Source organism: Schistocerca gregaria, chromosome 6 (genome assembly GCF_023897955.1).
Source record: "Schistocerca gregaria isolate iqSchGreg1 chromosome 6, iqSchGreg1.2, whole genome shotgun sequence".
Classification (NCBI taxonomy): domain Eukaryota; kingdom Metazoa; phylum Arthropoda; class Insecta; order Orthoptera; family Acrididae; genus Schistocerca; species Schistocerca gregaria.
The window spans coordinates 269,807,691-269,826,289 of NC_064925.1; the positions used below are offsets into that span (position 1 = coordinate 269,807,691).

The following is an 18,599-nucleotide window of genomic DNA, read 5'->3' on the forward strand; positions in this document are numbered from 1 at the left end:
CAAGCACATTTTTTTTTATCTTACACTATTAATGTTACCTCTTGGCTCTTGAACTTATTGTATATTACTCATAGTACTCTAGAGCTTACCACTATTTAGCTCTGGATTTCGAACACCTTGCACATTCTGACGCTGTCGATGGCTTTTCTCAGGCCAACAAAACCTATAAACGCGTCTTGGTTTTTCTTTAGTCTTGCTTCCATTGTCAGCAATACCGCCAGAATTGCTTATGTGGCGCGTTTACCTTTCTTAAAGCCAAATTGATGGTAATCAAGCACATCTTCAATCTTATTTTCCATTCTTCTGTGTATTATTCCTGTGAGCAATTTGGATTCATGAGCTATCAAGGTGACTGTGTGAAAATTCTCCCACAACTCGGCTCATGCAGTCTTTGAATTTCTGTGGATGATGGTTTTCCGTAGGTCATATGTTATATCGCCAGACCCATGCATTCTACTCAGTAACGTGAACAGTCGGGTTTTTTTGCCACTTCCCCCAATGATTTTAGAAATTATCATGAAATGTTATCTATCCCTTCTGCCGTATGTGGTCATATATCTTCCAAAGTTCTTTTAAATTCTGATTCTAATACTGAGTCACCTGTCTCTTCGTGGCAAAATTCTACTTCGCCATGAATAAGTCTTCCCCGTCATAGACGCCTTCAGTGTACTCGCTCCCCATATCCGCTCTCTTCTCTGCATTTAACAGTGCAATTCCCTTAGAGTCTTGTGTTACCAACTTTGCTTCTAATTTCATCGAAGGATGTTTTACTTTTCTATATGATGAATCAGTCCTTCCAATAATTATTTCTTCTTCGATTTCTTTATATTTTTCATGCAGCCATTTTGCCTTATCTTCCCTACGCTTCCTACTTATTTCGTTCCTAAGTGACTTCTATTTCAGTATTTCTCAGATGCCCTGAACATTTTTGTGGTTTCTCCTTTCCTCTATCAACCGAAGTATTTCTTCCTTTACTCATGCTCTTACTTTCGTTTTACATATGTTTCTCTTCCCAACTTTTGTGGTTGTCCTATCTAGGGATGTCCAGTCTTCTTCATCGGAACTGCCTAATGGGTTATTCTGTATCGCAGGATCTATAGCCTCAGAGAACTTCGAGCGCATGTGTTCAATCCTTTGTGACTCGGTATACCACTACTTTGCTCATCGATTCTTCCCGATTAGTCTCTTCAACGTCAGTCCACTTTTCGTCACTGCTAAATTGTGATCTGAGTCTATGTTTGCCCCAGGGTATGCCTTACAACCCATTACCTAATTTCGAAATTTCTGTCTGACTATTATGTGTTAGACCTAAAATCTTTATGTATCTCCCGGCTTTTCCAACCGCCTTCCCTTGTCTTGTTTCTTGAACAGAGCATTCATTATTACCAGGTGAAATTTATTGCATAACTCAATTAATGTTTCTCCTCTCTTATTCTTAATACCAAGCCCATATTCTCCCATAACGCTATCTTCTACTCCTTCCCCTATAACAGCATTCTCTATGACATTTTCATGTCTCTTTCAATATTCTCATATCCTTTCTCTATCTCTTCATCTTCAGCATGCGACGTCGGCATGTATACCAGAACTATCGTTGTCCATGTTGGTTTGCTGTCGATTCTGACAAGAACAGTCCTATCACAGAACTGTTCATTGTAATACACTCTTTATCCTCCTAGTCGTAACGAATACTACTCACATTATACCATTTGCTACTGCTATTGATATTACCCTATAATCATCTGATCAGAAAAATTCGTATTCCATTCAATTCACTTCACTGACCCCCACGATATCTATACTGAGCCTTCGCATTTCCCTTTTCAGATATTCTGTCTTCCCTACCACGTTCAACCTTCTGCCATTCCCAGCCCCGACTCTTAGAACGTTATCCCCTCGTTGGTTATTCAGCCTCTCTCTCATAGTCAAATCCCTCTTGCCAGTCCTCTCCCAACAATACGAATGGGAGATTAGTCCGGAATCCTTTACCACTGGATGTTCAGTATAGGCTATGTGTCCTGTGGATACACATTACGTTTCTTTAATGTAGTGGTTTCCATTGCCTTCTGCATTGTCATGTTCTGACACTCCACTCCTTTCCACATTCGTCAGCCATCAGCAAAAACACCCTGTCATTGTGTTAGCGTCACTAGAGTATTACTGGGGTTTAGAGTGAAACCTCATTCTGCAACAGATTACATCGTGGTTCAGGTGTAAAATTTGTTTAATTTCTTTATTGTTGTCAAAGAAGCACATGGGTTCACATAGGTTCTGACATGAGAGTTTCACAACAGTTGTCAAGATAACGCATTACGTCCTGTTTAGCAAAAACAACAGTGAACACAACAATATCAAACTTAAATAGTAGGTTCCGTTACTTCTAGATAGTGAAACACTGTCTGAGGTGGTCAATATTGCAACAGATCATCCGATACCGTTACTTCTAGATAGTGAAATACTGTCTGAGGTGGTCAATATTGCAACAGATCATCCGATACCGGGTCTAAGTTCAGTAATATTTAGGATCACGATCAAGTCTATGGAGAATGGTTAGTTTTCGTGACAAAATGAGCAAAAAGTTAGTCGAGGTTGGTCATGTTCACAGTGGACGTAAGTTGGTGATCCATCGATTTTAGCTGCGACATGCTGTCAGCTGCATGGCTGCTCTCACTCCCTGAAAATCCTATAAAAAGCTAATCAAAATCTTTACTGATTTTTTTAGCTGAAACCATCATCATCCCTAGTCTGTAAAATACGGCGATATAGACATGCATAGATGGAGCAGCGTGGACACTTCAACACCCTCTCAATCTCGCAAGAACAATCAACCACATGGATGTTTCGGTTCTCCGCTACCAGAGCTCAACAACTCTTCAGCTAATTTATAGCTGAAGGTCAGCCAAAGTGAACACAGTGTTCACAAAAAAAATCCTCTTTTGGTATAGTACAGAGCGTGATGCTCCCTGTTCTACACTTGACACTGGTTCAGAGGAAAGTCCCCGAAGTTTTCGGTATTGTGTCTTTCGTAGCAAACTGTCCCCCACCTGTGTTCTTTCGTGCTTCACTTCATGGCGCTTTCAGACCAATGGGAACGTTCCGTTTATCTTGTGCAAACTACCCTGCCAATCTCCTTCGGATTTTATTTCAGCCAACTTTACATTTTGTGCCCGCTAATGACGCCTCAAAGTTACACGTGTTCATCACGAGAGCACCACAGATCTTTCACATGATCAACTGTGTCACTGTCACAGGCAGCGCTGGGTCGCTACCTGTTCCCTTCGATGTGTCACTCAGCGCATTCATTGTCTCTTTCGCTGCATGTCACCAACCCCAGTTAGCAACCATTCATTGTATGCAGGCCGTGACGGCGCAACTCGCGTCTGCCCCCACACTAAGGCGTTTTTTCCAGCAGCTTTTTTCACCTTTTGCTCATTGACATGGAGAATTTAGGTTCGGCGTTTTAATACCATCGAACCGTGTGTCATCCCTTTGCATTACATACTGTACATTTTGATAGGCAAATCTGCTCACTATCGCCGAAGTATGTCAAGTGACATATCCATCTACTTTTATGATGTATAAAATCTCATGTAGGGTGAAAAAATTAACATTCATTCAAGCTGCCATCTGCCTCCTTTTGTATTCAGTTTTTAGCTGGGTCAATCAGCGGTTGAGCGATTGATTGAGGTCAGTCCAAAATTGTTCTCAACTGCTGAATGTACGAATTGTTATATATTGACCAACTCTATATTTTAATATGACGTAGTCAAACGGGTGACTTTCAGTCCCTTTTTTTTCCTTACCACAATTGATTTACTACACATTGCTGATTTGAGCACGAAAGTTTTTTTTTCAGAATTTAACATGTTTTCACTAGTTTTCTGATTTAATACAAGTATTTAAGTAATATGAAGTCTTTTATTTCGATTCTATGGTTGAGTAAATTTTAATTTTAAATTTAAACAAACTAGAGATTACCTAGAAATTTGCGACACTCACAATTTTTAAATTTCAGATTCATTCTTTTTTTTTACATAACGACTTATGTTAAATGATGATGGAGTTGTATGGAAGTTAAGGAAACCTTCATTTAAAATTATCCTCCCCTTTCACAATACCAATGCCTTAATTTCTGTCTCTTAGTAGCTTCTGTGGCCATTGTAATTCAAGGAAGTTTCGTCTATTACAATAATTTCCCAACTTATCTTACACTTAACAGCATACTTTGTCACATATGCGTTATCCTCTCTGACTGTTGCTTCCGTAAAGGCATTTCCTTTTGTCATCTCTAAAGTTGTCGTACCAGGCACCCACACTCATTGTTCCTTCCTCTTATGCCTGACCACTCTGACCACTCCATTCAGTTCTGCTGTCGATCTGACTGCAATTACAATGCATTGTTCTTGATGATATCGTATATAATACAACATTGTGCACACTTTTGTCCATCTTACATCCCCAAATTTCTCTAATTTACATGTCATTACCACCTATCGTATCACAACCCTTTCTCCCTTAAGATACATTACAAGCGTTACAAACCCTAAACTGCTGAGAGACGTTACAAGAAGTCCGTATTTAAACTATACATAAGATGCTCTTTATTATACTCTTCATAACTTTACATCTTTTATCCCCCTTATATATGTACATTTTCCCCTTTTTTCCATTAATATTATCCTAGTCTTTATCACGATTGCCCCCCCCCCCCATGAACCATGGACCGAGCCGTTGGTGGGGAGGCTTGCGTGCCTAAGCGATACAGATAGCCGTACCGTAGGTTAAACCACAACGGAGGGGTATCTATTGAGAGGCCAGACAAACGTATGGTTCCTGAAGAGGAGCAGCAGCCTTTTCAGTAGTTCCAGGGGCAACAGTCTGGATGATTGACTGATCTAGCCTTGTAACAATAACCAAAACGGCCTTGCTGTCCTGGTACTGCGAACGGCTGAAAGCAAGGGGGAAATACGGCTGTAATTTTTCCCGAGGGCATGCAGCTTTACTGTATGATTAAATGATGATGGCGTCCTCTTGGGTAAAATATTCCGGAGGTAAAATAGTCCCCCCTTCGGATCTCCGGGCGGGGACTACTCAAGAGGATGTCGTTATCAGGAGAAAGAAAACTGGCGTTCTACGAATCGGAGCGTGGAATGTCAGATCCCTTAATCGGGCAGGTAGGTTAGAAAATTTCAAAAGGGAAATGGATAGGTTAAAGTTAGATATAGTGGTAATTAGTGAAGTTCGGTGGCAGGAGGAACAAGACTTTTGGTCTGGTGACTACAGGGTTATAAACACAAAATCAAATAGGGGTAATGCAGGAGTAGGTTTCATAATGAACAGGAAAATAGGAATGCGGGTAAGCTACTACAAACAGCATAGTGAACGCATTATTGTGGCCAAGATAGATATGGAGCCCACACCTACTACAGTAGTACAAGTTTATATGCAAACTAGCTCTGCAGATGACGAAAAAACTGAAGAAATGTATAATCAAATAAAAAAAAATTATTCAGATAGTGAAGGGTGACGAAAATTTAATAGTCATGGGTGAGTGGAATTCGGTAGTACGAAAAGGGAGAGAAGGAAACGTAGTACGTGAATATGGACTGGGACAAAGAAATGAAAGAGGAAGCCGCCTGGTAGAATTTTGCACAGAACACAACTTAATCAGAGCTAACACTTGGTTCAAGAATCATAAAAAAAGGCTGTATACATGGAAGAAGCCTGGAGGTACTGACAGGTTTCAGATAGATTATATAATGGAAAGACTGAGATTTAGGAACCAGGTTTTAAATTGTAAGACATTTCCAGGGGCAGATGTGGACTCTGACAACAATCTATTGGTTATGACCTGTAGAATAAAACTAAAGAAACTGCAAGAAGGTAGGAATTTAAGGAGATGGGACCTGGATAAACTAAAAGAACGAGAGGTTGTACAGAGTTTCAGGGAGAGCATAAGGGAGCAATTGACAGGAATGGGGGAAAGAAATACAGTAGAAGAAGAATGGGTAGCTTTGAGGGATGAAGTAGTGAAGGCAGCAGAGGATCAAGTAGGTAAAAAGACGAGGGCTAGTAGAAATCCTTGGGTAACAGAAGAAATATTGAATTTAATTGATGAAAGGAGAAAATATAAAAATGCAGTTAATGAAGCAGACAAAAAGGAATACAAACGTCTCAAAAATGAGATCGACAGGAAGCGCAAAATGGCTAAGCAGGGATGGCTAGAGGACAAATGTAAGGATGTAGAGGCTTATCTCACTAGGGGTAAGGTAGATACTGCCTACAGGAAAATTAAAGAGACCTTTGGAGATAAGAGAACCACTTGTATGAACATCAAGGGGTCAGATGGAAACCCAGTTCTAAGCAAAGAAGGGAAAGCAGAAAGGTGGAAGGAGTATATAGACGGTCTATACAAGGCCGAGGTACTTGAGGACAATATTATGGAAATGGAAGAGTATGTAGATGAAGATGAAATGGGAGATACGATACTGCGTGAAGAGTTTGCAGAGCACTGAAAGATCTGAGTCGAAACAAGGCCCCCGGAGTAGACAACATTCCATTGGAACTACTGACGGCTTTGGGAGAACCAGTCCTGACAAAACTCTACCATCTGGTGAGAAAGATGTATGAGACAGGCGAAATAACCTCAAACTTCAAAAAGAATATAATAATTCCAATCCCAAAGAAAGCAGGTGTTGACAGATGTGAAAATTACCGAAGTTTAATAAGTCACAGCTGCAAAATACTAACGCGAATTCTTTACAGATGAATGGAAAAACTGGTAGAAGCCGACCTCGGGGAAGATCAGTTTGGATTCCGTAGAAATGTTGGAACACGTGAGGCAATACTGACCCTACGACTTATCTTAGAAGCTAGATTAAGGAAGGGCAAACGTACGTTTCTAGCATTTGTAGACTTAGAGAAAGCTTTTGACAATGTTGATTGGAATACTCTCTTTCAAATTCTGAAGGTAGCAGTGGTAAAATACAGGGAGCGAAAGGCTATTTACAATTTGTACAGAAACCAGATAGCAGTCATAAGAGTCGAGGGACATGAAAGGGAAGCAGTGGTTGGGAAGGGTGTGAGACAGGGTTGTAGTCTCTCCCCGATGTTACTCAACCTGTATATTGAGCAAGCAGTAAAGGAAACAAAAGAAAAATTCAGAGTAGGTATTAAAATCCTTGGAGAAGAAATCAAAATGTTGAGGTTCGCCGATGACATCGTAATTCTGTCAGAGACAACAAAAGACTTGGAAGAGCAGTTGAACAGAATGGATAGTATCTTGAAAGGAGGATATAAGATGAACATCAACAAAAGCATAACGAGGATAATGGAATGTAGTCGAATTAAGTCGGATGTTGCTGAGGGAATTAGATTAGGAAATAAGACACTTAAAGTAGTAAAGGAGTTTAGCTATTTGGGGAGCAAAATAACTGATGATGGTCGAAGTAGAGAGGATATAAAATGTAGACTGGCAATGGCAAGGGAAGCGTTTCAGAAAAAGAGAACTTTACTAGCATCGAGTATAGATTTAATCGTCAGGAAGTAATTCCTGAAAGTATTTATATGGAGTGTAGCCATGTATGGAAGTGAAACATGGACGATAAATAGTTTGGACAAGAAGAGAATAGAAGCTTTGAAAATGTGGTGCTACAGAAGAATGCTGAAGATTAGATGGTAGATCACATAACTGATGAGGGAGTATTGAACAGGATTGGGGAGAAGAGAAGTTTGTGGCACAACTTGACCAGAAGAAGGGATCGGTTGGTAGGACATGTTCTGAGGCATCAAGGAATCACCAATTTAGTATTGGAGGGCAGCATGGAGGGTAAAAATCGTAGAGGGAGACCAAGAGACGACTACAGTAAGCAGATTCAGAAGGATGTAGGTTGCAGTAGGTACAGGGAGATGGAGAAGCTTGCACAAGATAGAGTAGCATGGAGAGCTGCATCAAACGAGCCTCAGGGCTGAAGACCACAACAACAACAATCATGATTGATGGTGATGAAGGTTAGTGTTTTCTTTTTTAAAACTACAAGCGCATCATCTCATAAAAACTGCGCACCTTGACTCTCTCCAGCGTCTATTTGTCTGCAATCACTTCTTTTTGCTATTATCTGGAACAGAACTTTAAAATATACCTCTGTCTGGTTTCCTTTTCCAAACATTCTCCACTGTCCAATGCCATTGTTCTAGAGCTTGTACTTTTATCAGTTGTAGTTATCAGTATCTCCTTCTTCTTAACTTACTTTCTTCCCCTATATTACTCTTCCTTATTGAAATCATCCCTGTGTTAAATTCACATACCTCTGTCTACATGCTCGCAAGAAATAATATGTTTCTCGCTTTCCTTAATAATTCAACTCTCTCTTTTATTTCTTATCTCCTAACAACCTTTTATACCTATCTCCCTCAACCTCTTTTTAATATTAACTTGTAGTAACTTCCACAAATCATAAAACCTTCTCATATTCCCAAAATATCTCCTCAACAAAATGTTCACCATCTGTGACGGAACAAACTACAAACAAATATTTCTTTCTTATGTAATTCATTAGCCATAGTTTCTTGGCTTCGCTTTGTCCACAAAAATCAATTTCTTTCTACTTTACACTACATTTTAAGAGACAATCTACTACTATTTTCCAGCCGCGGTGGCCGTGCGGTTCTAGGCGCTCCAGTCCGGAGCTGCACTGCTGCTACGGTTGCAGGTTCGAATCCTGCCTCGGGCATTGCAGTATGTGATGTCCTTAGGTTAGTTAGGTTTAAGTAGTTCTACGTTCTAGGGGACTGATGACCACAGCAGTTTAGTCCCATAGTGCTCAGAACCATTTGAACCATTTGAACTACTATTTCGTCAAACTGTCCACGTGCTAATCTCTAACTTTCTCCTTTCTTTCTACTCATTCTCCATAACACATTCCCTCTGCAGAATGGTTATTTTAGTTGTCACTTTATTGTTTTTCCTTCATAACTATCTTTCTTATACACTGAAAAAGTTAACCAATTTTTTTAAATTATATAAGTACAAATTAAAATTTTTATTTCTATCAATTTTCTTAGCTTCCCTTGTCTTTGACTTCTACACTTTTACTCTCATTTGAATCTGGATATTTGATACAACTATTATTTCTTGTGGAGTTAGTATTTACTGTTTTACCCTTTATACACTTTCATGTGATTCACATGGTGCTAGCCCAGTGATAATCAATTCGACTATATCATCAAGAACCACCTTACTTACTTCCATAGGCACTTTATATAAAGGAAGGAATTTATGGCTTTCACGTTTTTTCTTGCTAGAGAGTTGGTGGGTTCTGACAACTACCTTTTGTCCTAGTGAAAATACTCGTGAGGTTGCCGTTCTGTCCGCACAGTTCTTTCTATTTAACGACGCAGCCTTCGAATTGCTCAGTGTCAATTTTACTAGATGATGATGTTTTACTCTGGGTACTGGTGGGTATTTAATTATTATCTTGATAAGTCCATGTCCTATGAACATCATCTGAAATGTGTATCAATACTGGTGTTGCCAATGGTGCATATCCTCTTGGCATACCGTTTCTCCCTCGGTTTCATATAAATGAACTATATCCTCCACAATTTGGTTATCATCAGTTTTTGTACAACTGCATACGTTAACTGTTGCCAACTCTTGTTCCTTATCATCGGAAGATTCCCAGTTAGTTGTCTCCCAGCATGCAGGCATTTGTATCTGATTACCCCCGAAATCTACTTCAGGATCTTGTTGATTGAAGTTGAGTCTTTTTACACATTTAATTATAAAATAAACTTAATTTGGTGATTGAATCTCTTGTGACAGGTCTTAATACAGTTCATGCCATCGATTCTGTTTTTTACCAGGGTTTGGTGTACCTCAACTCGACCTGCTGTACCTGTTCATCTCACATGTGTCGTCCTGGTGAAGTCTGATTCTCCCAATCTTGCTGCGGTCTAGGCATTCTAGTTCCATCAAATAATTTGGGTTTTGTGATGGAAAACCTCTAAACCTTCTTGCTACGTTTGCATGGTGATCATATCGCGAATTATAGTTACCATCATAATTTCTGGAACCAAAGCCATTATAATTCCGCGGTTCACAGAAACCATAATTACTGTTTGACCTCTGCGAGTTGCCAAAACCATAGCCAATATTATCCCTTGGGTGCTAACTATTCTTCCCAATACGATTACCATTCCTTACTGCCATTGCTAGTATTATTAAAGGCCAGTTGGTTTGTATTATTCCCCCTACTATTGGTTTCTCTCAATGTATGTTGTTTCTTCTGGTCATCTTCACTGGAGATGAATACATCCCTTTAAATGCCTGTATATTATCTCCAGCTCTGCCAACCAACGATTACTGATAACGCAAGGGTAACATCATTGTGTACATACGTATCAGTTGCCCATTATTGTTTGGATTGTCTGAACACTGATTCATCCTCGTCGCTTCTTCAAAAAATCTACTGGCTTCTTTTCTCCCGAATTTTAAAATGACGTTTTCTGTAACTATTCATAGCTTATCCTACTTTGGGTTTCCGCGGATCAGTATCGCACCAAGAATGCTTACTTAAATTGTTCATACGACTGACAGTTTGCAGAGACTCTTTGCATCGTTTCGGCTATTGCACCTTCCATATGACCACAAACGATATCAAGCTTATGTCTGAGTGGGCAACTTTCTAGTGAACCGATTTGGAATTGATGTATAAACGTGCGGAGGTGTAAGCTGTTCCAGTTTTTCATGGAATGTTGGAATTTTCTGACTAGAGAAAACTGTTCATTTTCAAATTTTTCTATTGCACCATATGGCGTAAATCGAAGAAAGACGAAAGTAATGAGAAGCAGCATAAATGAGAACAGCGAGAAACTTAACATCAGGACTGATGATCACGAAGTGGATTATGTTAAGGATCTGTACTACCTACGCAGCAAAATAGCCAATGGCGGACGGAGCAAGGAGGACATAAAAAGTAGATTAGAACTGGTAAAAATTACATTCATGGCTAAGAGGATTCTACTTGTATCAAAGATAGGCCTTAATTTGAGGAAGAAAGTTCGGAAAGTGTACGTTTGGGACCCATGCCAAAATGGAGGGTTATCTTTCTTGTTTTCGTCGTGAATGAGGTAAGTTACGAGCCATTGTACCTTGGAATTTAGCAGATATACGGAAAAGGTAACCAAGGCGTGAAATCTTTGTGTATTTCAGTGTATGGCTGTCGACCATTAGCAGCATGATAAAAGGTGTTTGGTTTCCTCAAGGGAGTAACAGAATATAGAAAGTACAGGGATGTGACGCCCAGTCATACCGGACCAGCGTCATTATAGGTGTGTTACGATAATCGGTTCAACAGTAATAATACTATAATTTTATAATTCTGTTTTTTCTTCTAATACCCAAACTCTTAGTTTACAGTACCAAACATTTGAACGGCATGTATGCAACAAACAAGCATAAAATGCGTAAAAAATTAATTAATGCCTCTGCAAAGGCATGTATAGATGTTCTCTAATAATACTTGTTCTGGATCTGGAATGTACTGCATCTTAGTAGCCAGTTTCGTTGTCATTAATGATGCTCGGTTCGTGCTTCGACGAACTAGTTAAAATGTGAACTTGGTTTTAATATCCTATCATCGTCATCATCATCATCATCATCATCATTTAAGACTGATTATGCCTTTCAGCGTTCAGTCTGGAGCATAGCTCCCCTTATAAAATTCCTTCATGATACCGTATTCAGTGCTAACATTGGTGCCTCTTCTTATGTTAAACCTATTACTTCAAAATCATTCTTAACCGAATCCAGGTACCTTCTCCTTGGTCTGCCCCGACTCCTCCTACCTTCTACTGCTGAACCCATGAGTCTCTTGGGTAACCTTGCTTCTCCCATGCGTGTAACATGACCCCACCATCTAAGCCTGTTCGCCCTGACTGCTACATCTATTGAGTTCATTCCCAGTTTTTCTTTGATTTCCTCAGTGTGGACACCCTCCTGCCATTGTTCCCATCTACTAGTACTTGCAATCACCCTAGCTACTTTCATAACCGTAACCTCAACCTTGTTGATAATATAACCTGAATCCACCCAGCTTTCGCTCCCATTTAACAAAGTTGGTCGAAAGATTGAACGGTGCACAGATAACTTAGTCTTGGTACTGACTTCCTTCTTGCAGAAGAGAGTAGATCGCAGCTGAGCGCTCACTGCACAAGCTTTGCAACACCTCGCTTCTAGTTCTTTCACTATGTTGGCGTCCTGTGACAATATGCATCCTAAGTACTTCAAACCGTCCACCTGTTTTAACTTTGTTCCTCCTATTTGGCACTAAATCCGTTTATATTTCTTTCCCATGGACATTACTTTCGTTTTGGAGATGCTAATCTTCATACCATAGTCCTTACATTTCTGATCTAGCTCTGAAATAATACTTTGCAAACTTTCAATCGAATCTGCCATCACGACTAAGTCATCCGCATATGCAAGTCTGCTTATTTTGTGTTCACATATCTTAATCTCACCCAGCCAGTCTATTGTTTTCAACATATGATCCATAAATAATATGAACAACAGTGGAGACAGGTTGCAGCCTTGTCTTACCCCTGAAACTACTCTGAACCATGAACTCAATTCACTGTCAACTCTAGCAGCCGCCTGGCTATCTATGTAAAGACCTTTAATTGCTTGCAAATGTTTGCCTCCTATTCCATAATCTCTTAGAACAGACAGTAACTTCCTCCTAGGAACCCGGTCATATGCCTTTTCTAGATCTATAAATCATAGATACAATTCCCTGTTCCACTCATAACACTTCTCCATTATTTACCGTAAGCTAAAGTTCTGGTCTTGACAGCCTCTAAGAGGTCTAAACCCACACTGATTTTCATCCAATTGGTCCTCAACTAATACTTCTCACTTTCCTTTCAACAATACCTGAGAATATTTTATCCACACCGCTGATTAAAGAGATAACTCTTTAGTTGTTACAATCTTTTCTGTTTCCATGTTTAAAGATTTGTGTGATTACTGCTTTTGTCCAGTCTGATGGAACCTGTCCCGACTCCCAGGCCATTTCAATTATCCTGTGTAGCCATTTAAGACCTGACATTCCACTGTATTGGATGAGTTCTGACTTAATTTCATCCAGCCCAGCTGCTTTATTGCACTGCAATCTATTGACCATTTTCTCCACTTCCTCAAATGTGATCCTATTTCCATCATCATTCCTATCCCATTCTACCTCGAAATCTGAAACATTACTGATCGTATTTTCACCTACATTAGCAACTTTTCATAATATTCCCTCCATCTGCCCAAGGCATCCACAGGATTCACCAGCAGTTTTCCTGACCTATCAAAAATACTTGTCATTTCCTTCTTACCTCCCTTTCGAAGACTGCTAATTACACTCCAGAATGGTTTTCCAGCAGCTTGACCCAGAGTCTCCAACCTGCTTCCAAAGTCTTCCCGAGATTTCTTCTTGGATGCTGCAGTTATCTGTTTGGCTTTGTTTCTTTCTTCAACATTACTTTCTCTGTCTACCTGAGTTCTAGTATGTAGCCATTTTTGATACGCCTTCTTTTTCCTTTTACAGGCTGCCTCGACTGTGTCATTCCACCAAGCTGTTTGCTTCATCCTACTTTTACACACTACTGTTCCAAGATATTCTTTAACCACTTCTAGTACTGTGTCCCTGTACCTTGTCCATTCCTTTTCCAATGACTGTAATTGACTACATTCAACTAACTGGTACCTTTCTGAGATCGCTGTTATGTACTTGTGCCTGATTTCCTTATCCTGAACTTTCTCCACTCTTATCCTCCTACATATGGACCTGACCTCCTTCACTTTCGGCCTCACAATCCCAATTTCACTGCAGTTTAAATAATGATCAGTGTCATCAAAGAATGCCCTGATTACACGTGTGCCCATCACAGACTTCCTGAATTCCTGGTCTGTTATTATGTAGTCAATGACAGATCTGGTTCTCCTGCCTTCCCAAGTATACCGGTGAATGTTCTTATGTTTAAAAAAGGAGCTTGTGATTACTAAGCCCATACTGGCACAGAAATCCAAGAGTTGTTTTCCGTTCCTGTTGGCCTCCATATCCTCTCCAAATTTACCCAAAACCTTTTCATACTCTTCTGCTCGATTTCCAATCCTGGCATTAAAATCACCCATGAGCAGGACACTGTCCTTGTCCTTTACTCTAACACCTACATCACTGAGTGCCTCATAAAAACTATCCATCTTATATTGATCTGTCCCTTCACAATGCGAATATACTGATACAATCCTAATTTTCTTGCTAGATACTTTAAAATTTATCCACATCAGTCGTTCGTTTACATACCTTATTGCAACTACGCTGGGTTCCATTTCTTTTCTGATGTGAAGCCCTGCACCCCATTGTGCTATTCCTGCTTTGACTCCTGACCGGTAGACCTTGTATTCTCCCACTTTCTATTCTTTCTCACCCCATACCCGAATGTCACTAACAGCTAAAACGTCCAACCTCATCTTACTTGCAGCCTCTGCCAGCTCTACCTTCTTCCCAGAGTAGCCCCCATTGATATTAATGGCTCCCCATCTCATTACCATTCGTTTGCCAAGTCGTATCTTAGGAGTCCCTGCTTTGTCAGTTAGAGGTGGGACTCCGTCACCTCCAAAGTTCCGAGGCATTTTGCTCTGATTGTTGCCAGTATCATATTTAAAGTACCAGGGAAGCAGGTTGCTAGCCTGACTTGCCCCAAGTCCCATTGGGTTTTACCCCTAACGGTTGAGGGACTAACCGGTGGATTTGGTAGTATTTGCCATATGAGCACAAAGGTGACCACGACTCAGAATATGTCCGAGATGCCCAGCATTATTCCAAAGTAACTGGTATCCCGACTGTCGGGACCAGTTACTTGGCCACTCATACTTTGCCCGTGGTTCATGAACTAGGGCATGACTACAGGAACCCACACCATGAACCATCTCCTAAAATGCACTAAATTATCTTGTTCTGCAAAACTGCTGTTCAGATTATTTATTTCAAAGAGTTTAGTGCGATGTTTGTTCACTTCTATATAGTCACATGGATTTCTAATTATCTGACTTATGATTTTGTTTCTGTAGGCTATACTCGTATTTTTTTATTAACCTCGCTTTTTTATTAATAAATGTGTCACGACTTAGAAATAGAATCGTTTAGAATAAGTTTTAACTATAAAATACTAGCGGACCTTATCAAACCCCGGCAGACGGGTGAGCATTATTTCTACTTACGGGCTCTACAACGCCGTTGTACTGCAGACGGTGACTCGCGAAAGAAAAATGGGCAAAATGTAGCAAAAATTATATGTACCATCGATGCTGTGGTGCATTTAGAAAGATACTTGTTGTTTCAAACCAAACAGTGCGTAAAAGAGCTCTGGTTATATAAGAGTCGCCCCTACCCCACCCACCTCCGTTGTTCTAAACCACCAAAAGTGTTTCACTTGTAAGTAGGATGTTTAAGTTTTTATGTTGGTAACACCACGTAGCGGTCTGTATGAAAATCACTGACTGAGCTGTGTGCGTCCCTGGCTGGTTGGCATTGTTGAAATATTCGCTATTGTAGTGTTGGGCACTTGGAGGTGAGCCGCCAGCAGTGGTGGATGTGGGGAGAGAGATGGCAGGACTTTAAGAGCGGACGATCTGAACGTGTGTCTGCCAGAAAGAGTAAGTCTATCAGCAGTTAGTGCCTTCAGTAGTAAGATTCTTTTATTTAGCTGGCAGTAGTGGCGCTCGGTGTATTGCAATAGTTCGAGTAACGAAGATTTTTGAGAGGTAAGTGATTCATCAAAGGTTATTGTTAGTCAGGGCCATTCTTTTGTAGAGACTTTTGAAGGTCAGACTGCGTTGCGCCAAAAATATGATGTGTCATTTTAGTGTTGATCAGAATAAGTAAAGAGAGTAATGTCTGAGTACGTTCAGTTTTGCTCAGCTGTTTGAAAATCAAATACCGTAGAGGTTTACCAACACAGTAATTCATTAGTTTTTCTAAGGGCACGTTTCACACTTTAGTCAGGGAATTCATAAAATGTGGTATAAGAGGCACGCAGTATGATTTGCAGTGCATTTCCATCCGATACTTAAAAAGATCAGGCCAACGCATCTTTGGATTATCTATCTGAGTCGTCGTGTAACATTTCCTCCCACCTGTTTTGCCACAAAGCCCTAGAAATTGATGTCTGTCACAGAAGCAGTATTAGTGCTACCGGATTCTCTCGAAAGTGCCGTTCTATGTTCTGTTATTTCTAAGTGATGAAAGGGTAAGCTATATTATTTGAAACAATGTTCGTGGAAACCCTTAAGATGTGATTGTTTACGAAAACACCGTATTTTCATTATAGATGAAACAATATATTACTTATTAACGCAAACTAGTCATTCTTAATGTACAATGAAGCTGGAAGAGGGAGAAAGGAAAGGAAAAAAAATGACTGATAGCTGCATCGGGACATTACATGGAATCAGTGATGACGAGTGGAAACGGGTGCGGGAGTGGGATTCGAAACCGGAGCTTCCTGTTTAGTAGGCTGGTGCGTTCAACACTGGGCCACCCGAGACACAGTGTTATCGCAGCTGTGCGGACTATCGCGGCACACAGCCCCACCTGGCGCCACATGTCCGCAGTCCCCGTCCATTTACTCCACGCTCGCTACTTTGAGATTCCCGCAGGATGTCGGACGCACTAGTGCAACAGCACTGACGTGGGTGGACCCATTGACCATCTAGCTGAATCACATATGCGAATGTGTAGTGTCTGTTCTTTGGGATGAATTCATATAGCAATATCTGATACCATGGTTTTGCGACAGAACTACCAGACTGGCTACTATGGCGCTCCCTCTAGATCTCGCTCTTACAGTCGTGGGACATCTTAACCGCTCTTACAGCTTCGCTATCTTAAAAACGGTTCATCTGTTTTTTGAAATGACTACTTCGCTGCCTCGTGATTTTGTTGTAAGAAATTCTTTTTGACCAGTTGACCTAACCTAAGAAAAGTAATAAAAAGTAGCTGTTATTACTGAATATTTACTAAACAAATTGAACTAGTTCGCGCCAGGATGGCTGCGATTTCACTGCGTATGGTGCCCTGCCGTAACTATTTGCCATAGCTAGCCTCAGCACACCGTCTACCGTCAACTCCAGATGGTCCAGCGGCGACTTCAGCCAATATGGGAACCGTAATCTTACTCCCTGGTATGCACTCTGCAGCGCTGCCTGAGCGTATTGAATGCTACTGATTTTTGCAGGCGCAGTATAAAATGAAAATCTGGAAAATAATGGAATCAAATGTAATTAGAAAATGAGGGTTACCTTACAGTTATAGACCACAGAGAGTGGTTGTGATAAGCATTTCCAAAAATCTGTATTGGAGATTAAATTAGAACAAAGTTTATGCTGTAGTTATCGGCTTTCTCATTCTAATGGCCGTCAAAGTTCATATATTTAAGTAAACTAGTTTATGAGACATAGCAAGCATTGCGTGAGCACTGTTTATTTCTCGACATGCCTTAAACGTGATCTTTTTGTTGCTGTATATAATGCTTACAGGACTCAGTATATCAGTAACACTTAGCGATGCTTATCCATATTTTCAGTAGAATTATTTGTGAATTATGTTTATCACACTTGACTTATATGACTTCACATGCTACAGTTCATAAATTTGTTTGTAGCCGTAGTAGGGGATTGTTTCGAGAGAGAAAGAAAAAGAGCACTAAAGTATCTGCGCTGGCAGAACAGAAATGCGGGAAAATGGTCCGGAAACAATTTATTAGACTCAGCAAAAGGAAACAATAATACAGTGCCCGAAAGAACATCAGACTGGATCCTTATTGCGGACCATCAATACCGAATAATTGTAATAATAAAATAGAAAACGCCCGACTCTTCACGGGTAGCGAAAACAATAACTAATTCCACAATGTCAATAGATTCGTCGACTATACCATCTGCAAGAGATAGGCCAGCTGGAAGAGGCCTCTGGCTGTGGCTGCTGGGGCGGCAGCTCTGTGTCATTCAAAGCGGTACGTCTAACTGCCTTTTTTCCGGTAGTGTGCCGCCTTATAAGGGCCGTTGGTGGAGGTATCTGCCGGAACTATTTGCGATCACATGCCTGGCGTATCAGAGTAGTTCCTGCGCTAACTGCGACCTCTGGTGAAGCTGTTCTGCATGCTCCGCGAATGGGTAGCAGTCCCTGGCGGTTGTTGGTGGAGACGTGGTGTTCTGTTGTGTTGTAGCCGCCGGTAAGTATTTGCTCTGACAAAACAGACGCCGTAGGTTTCTCTTGTGAATGTACGCCCTGTGATGCAGGCATCGCATGTTGCTTGGACGTGAAGTGGGATGCCAATGTATTGGGCGCTACCATGTGTGAAGTGGGCGGCGACAGCAAGTACAGCAACGAACAAAGCCAAACACAGCGAAATATTAGGTTACACCGCTTTGAAACTGAAAATAATGAAACACGCTATATAACTGATGTGGTACGAGGCTTGTAATGTTAATAGTACCTAGCAAAGTAGCAAGGGCTGTGGTCAAACAGAAGACACTAGACAGGAGGGTG

The 18,599-nt window shown here is 40.6% G+C and overlaps 1 protein-coding gene across 1 annotated transcript in view; it reads left to right on the plus strand.

Moving 5' to 3' along the window:
• LOC126278827 (odorant receptor Or2-like) overlaps positions 1–18,599 on the plus strand; it is a 66,356-nt gene that overhangs the window by 46,994 nt on the left and 763 nt on the right. The window lies entirely within an intron of this gene.